Source organism: Dipteris shenzhenensis, chromosome 26 (assembly GCF_047967505.1).
Source record: "Dipteris shenzhenensis isolate YYH24624 ecotype China chromosome 26, Dip_SZ_1.0, whole genome shotgun sequence".
NCBI classification, from domain to species: domain Eukaryota; kingdom Viridiplantae; phylum Streptophyta; class Polypodiopsida; order Gleicheniales; family Dipteridaceae; genus Dipteris; species Dipteris shenzhenensis.
Genome location: NC_141621.1, coordinates 17476780 through 17490334, shown reverse-complemented (window position 1 = coordinate 17490334; position 13555 = coordinate 17476780).

Below are 13555 nucleotides of genomic sequence, written 5' to 3'. Positions count from 1 at the left end.
CTCCCATTTAACCCACATATGTAAAAGAGATGTGCTAAAAAGATCTTCCCTTTCATAGGAAACCTCATCCACCAATCACCAACTATGGCATAAAAGCGACCTATTCATGCTAGCTTGAAGTGTGCCCCCTTTTGCTTAGATTCCAAATGAAGGCCTCAAGGCCATTTGAGCTAATATGTATACAACCCACTAGCTGAACATGATCTGCCAAGTTATTCCAAGCCTATATCTTGACTGCATACTTATCTTGGAATGAGATCTATCTCCTTACATCATTGCTTGCTAATATCCACCTTTCCATGCATAACTTCTCACATAAGACAGAGCTTTATCTAGCCATCAATGGCACAAACAATTTATATCCTATAACTAATGCCATTGAGTGCCAACTAATCCTCAAGATTGTGCTCCCATCAAGCCTACCGACTCGATGAGGCCAACCGCCTTACTCCACACTCTCTTGGCTACTCCACAGGACCAAAACAGACGTGAGACATCCTCCACAGCACGACCACAAATTGGGCAAAGGGAGTTCAAGTTTTTCCACTTTGCTATGCGTCCCCTTAGAGGTAGCCACTTATGCAAGATCTTCCACAGAAGGAAGCTAGCTTTACCCGCTTTACATCCCCCCTCCCTTATTTCTTCGAACCTGTCTTTCCACCATTTTTGGGTTCTCCGAACTTTCCATTTAGCATTAAGGTGACCAACTAGTGAGATGTTCTCTATGAGATTCCTATATATCACCTTGGCAAATATCATCTTCATCCCCACCCTACTCACTGTCCACTGATTCACCCGCCAATCCAAGGTAGGGATTGGGTTAGAGGGCTAATCCTCATTGACGTCCTCCATCATTTGATGCAGGACCTCCCATTCATCATCACTACGGTGGTATTCATCCACAATCCAACCTTTGAGTTTCCGTGAAGCTGAGCGTTGGTCCCAAATGTTCAGCCAGCATCTCAAACCCTTGTTATGCATGCTTTGAGCCAAGGATACAGATGGCCATGGGTTTATCATTCACTATGGTTGTCCGGCTCCACCATATGCTTTCAAATAAGCTGCCATCTCCTATGAGGCCTTTCCATTGCATCACTTGACTACTCATCTTCCATGCTTGGATTAGGCCGGAGACTAAATCTGAGCCTACAATCTTTGCTGGGAACCCCGAGCAAATGGCATCGTACCAACTCAACTCCTTTCATGTTCCTACTTTTCTTCCCTGGCAATTCTCAGCAAACCACTTCACGCAAATTATCCATGGAGCATGAGACTCAAACAACTTTGTGTGGGGGTTAAAGGTCATTGTGCCTTTACCCCGGTTATGTACAATACTCAAACACATATATAAATGAATGAAAAAGAAGATTAGGGTGGTTCTACACCCACCAAAACTTGTGTGGCTCTTTGTTTCTCTCTCTCCCTCTTCCGTTCTTGCTTCCGTTGAGAGCACTTTCAACTGGTATCAGAGCCCGGGTGATCTAGCTGAGCGTGCGTGAATGTTTGAAGCTTAGTAGCTCTGTGGGAGGAAGGAGAAGCTCTGTGAGAAGCTTTGTGGGCGACTTTACTTGCATCCGAGTGTGCAGAGACCTTGGAGGAACCTTTGGAAAAGTCACTTTGGCTTTGTGAAGTGGTTTTGAGAGGCTGTTAAGTGGTTTCAAAGAAAAAGTCGTTTTTTGAGTTTTTCCCTGTTCCATTCGATGACAGAGACTCCGTATTGACTTGTAGAGGCAACTATTGCTTGCTTTTAGTGTCCATTTCACTTCAGGAGCTTGGAAACGCCTTTATTCTTGAATCTGGGGTCATTTCATTGGATTTTTGACTCACTGTGTCAGTTCCTACGTTTTTTTGCCTGGGTGTTGGAACTCAAGTTTGGAGCAACCATTTGCAAATCTGTCAGTTCCGATGGACTCAAGAGGTCCTAAAACTTCTATGTTGCTCATCATTCGCACTCCGGTGGAGTTTACAAACAGCTCTATTTCAAAAAACATTTTTCAGCCCGTGTGTTGGACCCAGTGATTGAGACCATGGTTTCCAAAACCGTCTATCCCATTGCGTTTCGGACACCCAAAAACCCCTACCTGTCAGTTCTTGCATAATTTGGTGAAGGATCTTCAGAGTTATAGATCTCTGTGTATTCGATTTCATCTCTCTGTTATGCATTTTTCATTCTAAGGTTTTGAAACCTTAGATTTATGCCACATGGCAGTGGATAAGTGTTGACTCCCATTTCTCACTCATCGGTTGGGATTTTGGAGTTCTAGCAGAAGAGAGATATTTGTAGATTTTCATGCTGATTCCGATTATGCAATGGCGCCCATGTTTTGAGGCATCTTAGGTTCTATTTTGAGTAACGGTCATTACCGTGGGACTATGATTTCTTGAGCATACCTTATGCAGATCACTTTGGTTGCATTTTGAGCAGTGTGCGCTCATTCGTGGTGTGCATTGGGTTGCAATGGATGATTTATAGGCCATTTGGATGCATTACGGTCCTTATTGGATGCGCTGATAGGCCCAAATTGCCTTGTGGGATGCTATTTTTTATGGACGCTTTGCACATGGATGCTATTTTATGCTGAGGGACAGCTTTAACACATTGCAGGTTATGCATTGATAGTGCTATGCTCTCTTGGATGAGATATTATTGATGCATATACCAGTGGACGGTGTTTATGCTTGAGTCATTTGGCACTTATTGGCATTTTCTTTTGGGCCAGATTTGCTCATATGGATGCATAGTATATGCACATGAGTCAGATGCATCTTTTGATGCTTTGAGACATGAGTTTCGGTGATATTTCACTCTATTGTGGCATACACATTTAGGTGCACCTGGTATTTGGTGTGATTCTCTCTTGTATGCACTAGCATTTGGGATTTTGTTTTATTTGCATTATGGCATCCTCTTCCATGTCTGAAAAGGAGTTTTTCAACATTAAAAAGTTTGATGGGACAAACTTTTCTTTGTGGAAAGAACAGATAAGGGATGTGCTTATTCAAAAGAAGCAGATTAAACCCTTAGCAGGGATTGAAGCTAAGCCTGCAAATATGTCTGACGATGATTGGAATGAGTTGGATGCATTAGCAAAGTCTACTATTAGACTTCATCTTGCAGAGTCAATTTATTTCACAGTAGTAAATGAGCAGACTACAGAAGATTTATGGAAGAAACTGTGTGCCACTTATGAAAAGGAAACTGCCTCTAATAAAGTTTACCTCATGAAGAGATTGTTTGAGCTGCAGATGAAGAAAGGGGTCTCCATTGCGTCTCACTTGAATGAATTCAATATTATTTTCAGCCATCTTCAGGCTCAGAAGATGAATTTTGATGCGGAGACTAAGGCAATATTTCTCTTATGTTCATTGCCATCCTCATGGGATACCTTCCGTATAGCTGTCAGTAACTCTGCACCTGGTGGAGTACTGAAATTTGATGATGTTGTGGGTAGCTTGTTGGCCGAGGAGATTAGACGGAAGTCTATGGATGGCAACAAGCAGGATGCAGCCTTAAATGTGCAAAGGGGCAGATCACAGTTCAGGGGGAAGTCCCAAGAAAGAGGGAAGTCTCGTAGCAAATCTAGGGCACGGAACATTGAGTGTTACCATTGTGGCAAGAAGGGCCATATGAAAAAGGATTGCTATAAGCTGAAAAGAGAGCAAAAGGATAAGAAAAAGAATGCGAATTGGGGTGCAAATCAAAAGGAAGAGAGTCCAAGGGAAGACAAAGGAAAAGTGAAGATCGAGGAGATCAATGCAGTCACACATGATAGTGACAATGATGTTCTCTTCATGTCTAGTTTATCTGCAGAGTTGCTTACCACTTCAGAGGATGCATATTCCCAAGATTGGATTTTGGATTCTGGTGCTTCATTCCATGTTACTCCCCATAGGGAATGGTTCTTCACTTATGATAGTGGAAAGACAGGTTGTGTGCATCTTGGAAATGACTATGCATGTGACATAGTGGGAGTAGGTGACATAAAGTTTTCTTTTGCAAATGGGTTTGCATTTATTTTGAAACATGTGAGACATGTGCCTAAGTTGACCAAGAGTCTTATTTCAGTGGGTCAGCTAGATGATGCTGGTTTTCACACCACTTTTGGCTTTCAGAGTTGGAAAATTCAAAAGGGCTCTATGCTTTTGGCCAGGGGTGCCAAGTGTGGGACTTTGTATCCCTTACATGTATCAGGGGTATTTGATCATGTTGCTGCAATAACCGAGCAGCCAAGCACTTCTTTGTGGCATTGCAGGTTGGGGCACATGAGCCAGAATGGAATGAAACTCTTATGCCGTTTGGGTTATGTACCGCATTTGAGTTTCTCTGATTTTGAATTTTGTGAGCAATGTCTCTATGGGAAGCAGACTAAATCAGCCCATAAAAGAAGGGGAAAGAAAGAGTTTGAAAAGCTTGATTTGGTGCATTCAGACGTATGTGGTCCTATGCCTACACGGTCATTAGGCGGGGCTGAATAGTATGTGACATTCATTGATGATGCAACTAGGAAAGTGTGGGCTTATGCTATAGCTCAGAAGAGTGATGTGTTCCAGGTATTTCAGAAATGGCTGGCCTTGGTTGAGAATCAGTCAGGTAGAACGCTTAAATGTCTATGGACTGATAATGGTGGAGAGTATCTCTCTCATGACTTTCAGCATTTCTGTGATACACGTGGGATTAAGAGGGAGCTCACATCCCCTCGTACTCCAGAGCAAAATCTAGTTGCAGAAAAGATGAACCGTACCATTCAAGAAAGGTTGCAATGCATGCTTTCCAATGCAAGTCTTTCTAGTGGTTTTTGGGCTGAGGCAATGAAGACTGCAGTGCATGTGATCAATAGATCACCTAGTAAGAGTTTGGATGGTGGTATTCCTAAAGAGGCATGGAGTGGCAAGAAGCCCTCTTACTCTCACTTGCGTATATTTGGGTGTGAGGCATATGCACATGTGCCAAAAGAGCTTCGAAAGAAGCTAGATCCTAAGTCTAGGAAATGCATCTTTCTGGGTTATGGTGAAAGTGGAGAGATGGGCTATCGTCTCTAGGATCCAGAAGCAAAGAAGATCATACGCAGCCATGACGTGGTCTTCAATGAGAAGAAGATGCATAAGGCACCCATGAGGGATGTGAAAATGAGGAGAATCACTTTCCAGGATGTGAATCTACCTGCATATGTTGATAGACAGCAAGCTGTCCATGCACCAAATGTGCAAGAAATGGTACCACCAAGTACTTCCACAGGTATACAATCAAGGGTAGATGATGGATCATCTATCGGTGGAAATGATGAGCCAAATGTAGCTGATATGCAGGTGGGACAGCAAGCTAAAATGCCCTTGAGAAGATCTTCTAGAGTGTCTAGACCGCTTGATAAGTTTATTCTAGGGGTAGACTATGTGATGCTTACTGATTGCGAGGAGCCTTCTTGCTACGAAGAGCCTATGATGCGTGAGGATCAACGCAAGTGGGAGCATGCTATACAATTAGAGATGAGTTCACTTATGAAGAATAAGACTTAGGACTTGGTTTCTTTGCCACATGGAAAGAAAGCATTGCCATGTAAATGGGTCTACAAGATGAAGGTCACAGGTGATGATGTGCCTAGGTACAAGGCCCGTTTGGTTGCTAAAGGGTTCAAGCAAGAGAAGGGTGTGGACTTTGATGAGATATTCTCTCCGGTTGTGAAGATGACCACACTTAGATGCATGCTTAGACTAGTGGCAGCAGAGGATATGGAGCTTATGCAGATGGATGTCAAGACAGCTTTCTTGCATGGGGATTTGCATGAGGAAATTTACATGGTGCAGCCGAAAGGCTTTGAAGAAAAGGGCAAAGAGCATTTAGTTTGCAAGCTAAAGAAGAGTCTCTATGGTCTTAAGCAAGCGCCTAGAGAATGGTATCAGAAGTTTGATGCTTTCATTCGGTCCCAAGGTTTTAGAAGGAGTGAAATTGATCACTACCTCTACACTAAAAGGGCTAAGGATAATAGCCTGATAATCCTAGCACTATATGTGGATGATATGCTATTGGCTAGCAAGAATACTTATGAGCTAGATGCCTTAAAGGCCAAGTTGTATGAGGCCTTTGATATGAAGGATTTGGGACTTGCAGGTCATATTCTTGGTATGCGCATCACGCGTGATCGGAGTAGGAAACTCCTTTGGCTTTCACAAAAAGAGTCTGTTACAAAAGTATTACAGCGTTTCAATATGGAGGCGGGGAAGGCAGTGAGTACTCCATTGCCTCCATATGTGAAACTGAGTCATACGGATAGTCCCAAATCAGATGATGAAAGGGCCATGATGGCCATGGTTCCTTATGCATCAGCGGTTGGGAGTCTTATGTATGTTATGATAGCTACTAGACCAGACATTGCATTTGCAGTGGCAGTTGTTAGCCGGTATATGGCTAATCCAGGAAAGAGGCATTGGGAGGCAGTTAAGTGCATCATGAGGTACATGAAGGGTACCAAGGAGATGTGCATCTGCTTTGGTAGAGGAGACATGCGTGTACTTGGGTGCACAGATTCAGACTATGCAGGGCATGTGGATAGTAGGAGATCCGCTTCTGGTTATGTGTTCACCTTTGCAGGTGGTGCAGTGTCGTGGATGTCTCGCGCACAGAAGTGCGTTGCTTTGTCTACCACAGAGGCTAAGTATGTTGCAGCCACAGAGGGTTGTAAGGAGGCTATATGGCTTGATCGGCTAGTGGGAGATTTGGGGATTCATACAGGTGTACCGACATTGCATAATGATTCCATGAGTGCTTATTCAGCTACCACGGAATCCGGTCTTTCATGCAAAGATCAAACACATTGAGGTCATCTCTGCATGTCTAATACTCACATGCTCAATTTTTTAGACTTCCCTCCTCTATCATCATCATCCTTGTTCCTTTAAGACTGGAATTCTTATCAGGGAGGTACTTGAGGACAAGTGCATAGAGGTTGTCAAGGTTCATACAGATGATAATCCTGCAGATATGCTGACGAAGAGTCTACCTAGTTAGCGGTTTGAGTATTGTCGTGTATTGATGGGCATTGGATAGTATGCTCACTGGTTGTTCTCCCTTAAAGGCACATTGTCCTTTAAGTGGGAGGTTGTGGGGGTTAAAGGTCACTATGCCTTTACCCCGGTTATGTACAATACTCAAACACATATATAAATGAATGAAAAAGAAGATTAGGGTGGTTTTGCACCCACCAAAACTTGTGTGGCTCTCTGTTTCTCTCTCTCCCTCTTCCGTTCTTGCTTTCGTTGAGAGCACTCTCACTTTGGCAGCCATTTAGTCAGCGGTGCGATGTTTTTCTTTATCAGGGTCAAGGATTCCCAGACCCCCAAGATGGCCTTTGGAGCTTTTGGAGCATCCCAAGCCACATAATGCCATTTCTTTCTTTCCCCATATTCCAACCAAAGGAAGGCTCTAAACAACTTGTCTATCTCCAACCAATGTGTCTTTTTGAAGTGCCAAATAAACACCATGTAGGTGGTTGAGGCTATGAGAACATGTTTGATTACCAAATAGCATGCATTCCATCCCACCGTTGTGGCACTCGAAGCTCAAAGCTTCTGCTTCATCGTATCCCGAAATCGTTCAAAATGCTACCTAAGGATGCTCCTACCCCCAAAGGGGCTCCGAGATACCTGATTACCTCACCCCTTTTGATCACTTAACCTACAAATTGCCTCAGCCATTCAGGTATCGCCCCTCCATTAAACCTGATCATAAAAGATTTCTCCCAATTGCATTTTGAGCCCAAAACTATACATAATTTCTCCAAGACCTTGATTGAGTTCTCCACACATTCTCTGCATTCCTTCGACATTGCCACCATGTCATCTACGAATAGCTGTGAGCAAAATTGTTCTCCTGATGGGAGTCTTAGGTCTCTGAACTACCATGAATCTAGCTCGAACTTAATTCTTGCTATAAGAGGAACTGTACCCACCGCAAAGAGCAATGGGGCCAATGGGCACCCTTGCTGGATAGATCTTTTGAGGTCAAATGTCCCTACTACTCCACCATTCATGTACAGTACTATGGACGCATTCTCGAATAAGGAGCCCACCATTCTACAAAACAATTGGTTGAACCCCAACTTAGCTATAACTTTTAGCAAATAATCCCACCAATGCAGTCATACGCTTGTCAAAATTAAAGCCCATCAGAACCACCTTGGAATGAGATTGACCTACATAATCAAGGGCCGTAGCAACATTCAAAATGTTTTCCAAAATGTCCCACCCTCTTATAAATCCCTTCAGTTCATGGTCAACTACTTTAGCATAAACATCTCGAATTTTGTTGGCTAGATCCTTGGCTAGAATTTTGTACAAGGTATTAAGCATGGTGATTGGTCTCCAGTCCCCTACTTAGATATGATTAGGCCTTTTGGGGAACAGTTTCATCAGACCAACATTAACATTTGCACACATGGATCCCTCACTACAACCATAGCAACAACTTGATATGCTCCCAAAATACCATGTAGGACTCCGATGTGAAGCCATCCGGGCCAGGGTTTCCTTCAACTCTTCCTTTGTAACCTTTTGGTGCAAATAAGCCTTTTGCAAAGGGGATATTATATCGCCCACAACGTGCAAAAAGTCTAACTCCATTGTGCATCGAAGACCCCACGATCACCTACTATCCTTGACAATTCCCTTCTAAAAACCTCTACTGCATGCCAAAACTCCGATTCCATCTTCTCCTCCTCATCCATCACCCTGATTATGGTCTCCATGTCTTGTTTCCTCTTCTCACTGATTGGAAAAAGAACTTGGAGGGGCAATCGCCTAGGGTTAGCTAGGTTTGTCTACTTAAAGTGCGAGCTCAGGCTACTCGATCCATTTCCTGCAATCTTAGGCATTCCTCTATCTCCACCAAGAGGGTATCTAGATGTGGGTCTCTTGGGAAGCATCCATAGCCTTTTTTGTACAAGACCATGCCCAAGAAAGCTAATGATTTAGTTCTTTCTCTTGCCTCTTTTTCTAAGCACTCCATGACTTTGAGAAGGCCAATGATACCCAGCTGAGGTAGTTGTGCAGTGACCCCACCTTGATTTGGGGTCAATGATAGCCAGTTGAGGTAGTTCTGTAGGAGTTGAAGTGTGGCCAATCTGATGGCTTATGGCCAGCGCTGGAGAGAATTGATACTCAACAATTGTTAGCACCCTACAAAGAGGTAAGGTGGGATGGCCATCCTAATGAAATCTTATGTGCAGTGCAAGGTCAATGTTGATGCTCCAAATGCTACAAATGAGAGATTTTTCGCATGATAAAATCGAAGGGGCTAGATGGATATTGAGAGGGCTCTCAACAAAAGCAGAACGGAAGAGGGTTAGAGAGAGGGAGAGCTACAAGAAAGGCACACAAGTTTTGGTGGGTGAAGAACACCCCAATCTTCTATGTCATCCATATATATGTGTGTTTGAGTATTGTACATAACCAGGGTTAAGGCATAGTGGCCTTTCACCCCCACAACATCCCACTTAATGGCCAATGTGCCTCTAGGAGAGAACAACCACTGGACATACTATCCAAAGCCCATTAATGCATGACAATACTCAAACTGTTGACTAGGTAGATTCTATGTGCTTGTCCTCAAGTACCTCCTTGATGAAATGATACTTGACCTCAATGTTTTTGGTCTTTGCATGAAAAACCAAATTTCGTGCTACCTGAATAGCACCCATGCAATCACTATGCAATTTTGGTACACCTATATGAATCCCCAAATCTCCCACTAGCCAATCAAGCCATACAACCTCCTTGCAACCCTTTGTGGCTGCAACATATGTGGCCTCTATGGTAGACAAAGCAAAAAATTTCTATGCGCAAGACATCCACGACATTGCACCACCTACAAAGGTGAACACATAACCAGAAGTGGATCTCTTGCTATCCACATGCCCTGCATAGTTTGAATCTGTGCACCCAAGTACGCGCACCTCTCCTTTGCCAAAGCACATGCACATATCCTTGGTACCCTTCATGTACCTCACGATGCACTTTATTGCCTGCCAATGCCTCTTTCTTGGATTAGTCATATACTGGGGCTAACAACTCCTATTACAAATGCAATGTCTAGTCTAGTAGCTATCATAGCATACATAAGACTCCCAACCGCTGATGCATAAGGAACCTTGGCCATCATGGCCCTCTCCTCATCCTATTTGGGACTATCTTCCTGACTCAGTTTTTCACATATGGAGGCAATGGAGTACTTATTGCCTTCCCCCCCCTCCATATTGAAACGCTGCAACACTTTTGTAACATACTCCTATGAAAGCCAAAGGAGTTTCGTACTCCGGTCACACGTGATGCATATACCAAGAATATGACTTGCAGGTCCCAAATTCTTCATGTCAAAGGTCTCATGCAACTTGGCCTTCGATGCATCCAGCTCATAAGTGTTCTTGCTAGCCAATAGAGTATCATCCACATGAAGTGCCATGAGTATCAGGCTATTGTCCTTAGCCCTTTTAGTGTAGAGGCAATGATCAATCTCAGTTCTTCTAAAACCTTGGGACTAAATGAAAGCATCAAACTTCTAATACCATTCTCTAGGCGCTTGCTTAAGGCCATAGAGACTCTCTTCTAGTTTGCAAACCAAATGCTCTCTGCCCTTTTCTTCAAAGCCTTCTGGCTGTACCATGTAAATTTCCTCATGCAGATCCCTATGCAAGAAAGTTGTCTTGACATCCATCTACATAAGCTTCATATCCTCTACTGCCACAAGTCCAAGTACACATTCAAATTTTGTGATCTTCACAACCGGAGAGAATATCTCATCAAAGTCCACACCCTTCTATTGCTTGAACCCTTTAGCAACCAAACGGTCCTTGTACTTAGACAAATCATCACCTGCGGCCTTCATCTTGTAGACCCATTTACATGGCAATGCTTTCTTTCCATGTGGCAAAGAAACCAAGTCCCAAGTCTTATTCTTCATGAGTGAACTCATCCTTGATTGCATAGCATACTCCCACTTGTACTGATCCTCATGCATCATAGCCTCCGTGAGCAAGAAGGCTCCTTGCACAATCAGTAGCATCACATAGTTTGCCCCTGGAACAAACCTATGACGCAGTCTAGACACTCCAGCTAATCTTCTAAGTGCATTTTAGCTTGTTATCCCACCTGCATATCAGCCTCATTGGGTTCATTATTTCCACCAATCAATGATCCATCATCTGCCCTTAATTGTGTACTTGTGGGAGTGCTTGGGGCCACCATTTCCTCCGCATTTGGTGCATGGATAGCTTGTTGTCTATAAACATATGCAGGTGGATTCACATCCTAGAAAGTAATCCTTCTCATTTTCACATCCCTCACGGGTGTCTTATGCATCTTCTTCTCATTAAAGACCACATCATGGCTACATATGATCTTCTTTGCTTTTGGATCCCAGAGGAGCAATAGCCCATCTCTCCACTTTCACCATAACCCAAAAAGATGCATTTCCTAGACTTAGGATCTAGCTTCTTCCAAAGCTCTTTTGGCACATGTGCATGCCTCACACCCAAATATACGCAAATGAGAGTAAGAGGGCTTCTTGCCACTTCAAGCCTCTTCAAGAATACCACCATCCACACTCTTACTAGGTGATCTATTGATCACATGCACTTCAGTCTTCAGTGCCTCTTCCCAAAAGCCACTAGAAAGACTTGCATTGGAAAGCATACATTGCAACCTTTTTTGAATAGTGCGATTCATCTTTTCTGCCCGAATTTTGCTCTGGAGTATGAGGAGACGTGATCTCCCTCTTGATCCCATGTGTATCACAGAATTGTTAAAAGTCATGAGAGATATACTCTCCACGATTATCAGTCCGTAGGCATTTAAGCATTCTACTTGACTGATTTTCAACCAAAGCCAACCATTTCTGAAATACTTGGAACACATTGCTCTTTCGAGCTATTGCATAAGCCCACACTTCCTAGTTGCATCATTAATGAATATTACATAGTATTCATCCCCGTCTAATGACCGTGTAGACATGGGACCACATATGTCTGAATGCACCAAATCAAGCCTTTCAAGCTCTTTCTTTCCCCTTCTTATATTGGCTGATTTAGTCTGCTTCCCATAGAGACAATGCTCACAAAATTCAAAATTAGAAAAACTCAAATGCGGTACATAACCCAAATAGTACAAGAGTTTCATTCCATTTTGGCTCATGTGCCCTAACTGACAATGCCACAAAGAAGTGCTTGGCTGCTTAGTTATTGCAACAACATGATCAAACACCCCTGATACATGTAAGGGATACAAAGTCCCACACTTGGCACCCCTTGCTAAAACCATAGAGCACTTTTGAATTTTCCAACTCCCAAAACCAAAGGTACTCTAATAACCAACATCATCTAATTGACCCACTGAAATGAGACTCTTGGTCAACTTAAGCACATGTCTCACATTTTTCAAAGTAGAAGCGGACCCATTTGCAAAAGAAAACTTTATTTCACCTACTCCCACTATGTCACATGCATAGTTATTTCCAAGATGCACACAACCTATCTTTCCACTGTCATAAGTGGAGCACCATTCCCTATGGGGAGTAACATGGGTTAAAGGACCAGAATCCAAAATCCAATCCTCGGAATATGCATCATTTTAAGTGATAAGCAACTCTACACAGGTAGACTAGACATGAAGAGAATGTCACTTGTCACTGTCATTAGTGACTGCATTGATCTCTTCAATCTTCACTTTTCTTTTGTCCTCCTTGAACTCTCTTCCTTCTTATTTGCACCCCAATTTGCATTCTTTTCCTTATCCTTTTGCTCTCTTTTCAGCTTGTAGCAATGGTAACACTCAATGTTCCATGCCCTGGATTTGCTATGAGACTTCCATCTTTCTTAGGGCTTCCCCCTGAACTATGATCTACCCCTTTGCACATTTAAGGTTGCATCCTACTTGTTGCCATCCATAGACTTCTGTCTAATCTTCTCGGACAAAAAGCTACCCACAACATCATCAAACTTTAGTACTCCACCAGGTGCAGAGTTATTGACATTAGTACAAAAGGTATCCCATGAGGATGGCAATGACCATAACAGGAATATTGCCTTAGTCTCTGCATCAACTTATGAGACTGAAGCTAGCTGAAAATAATATTGAATTCATTGAAGTGAGAAGCAATGGAGACCCTTCCTTCATCTGCAGCTCAAACAACATCTTCATGGTAAACTTTATTAGAGGTAGTTTCCTTCTCATAAGTGGCACATAATTTCTACCACAAATCTTCCATAATCTGCTCATTTACTATTGTGAAATAAATTGACTCTACAAATGAAGTCTAATAGTAGACTTTGCTAATGCATCCAACTCATTCCAATCATCCTCAGACATAGCTGTTGTAATCCCTTCCAAGGGTTTAATCTACTTCTTTTGAATAAGCACATCCTTTATCTATTCTTTCCACAGAGAAAAGTTTGTCCCATCATACTTTTTAATGCTAAAAACTCATTTTCAAACATGAAAGAGGATGCCATGACGCAAATAAAGCAAAATCCCAAATGCTAGTGCCTGCAAGAAAGAATCGCACCAAAAATTA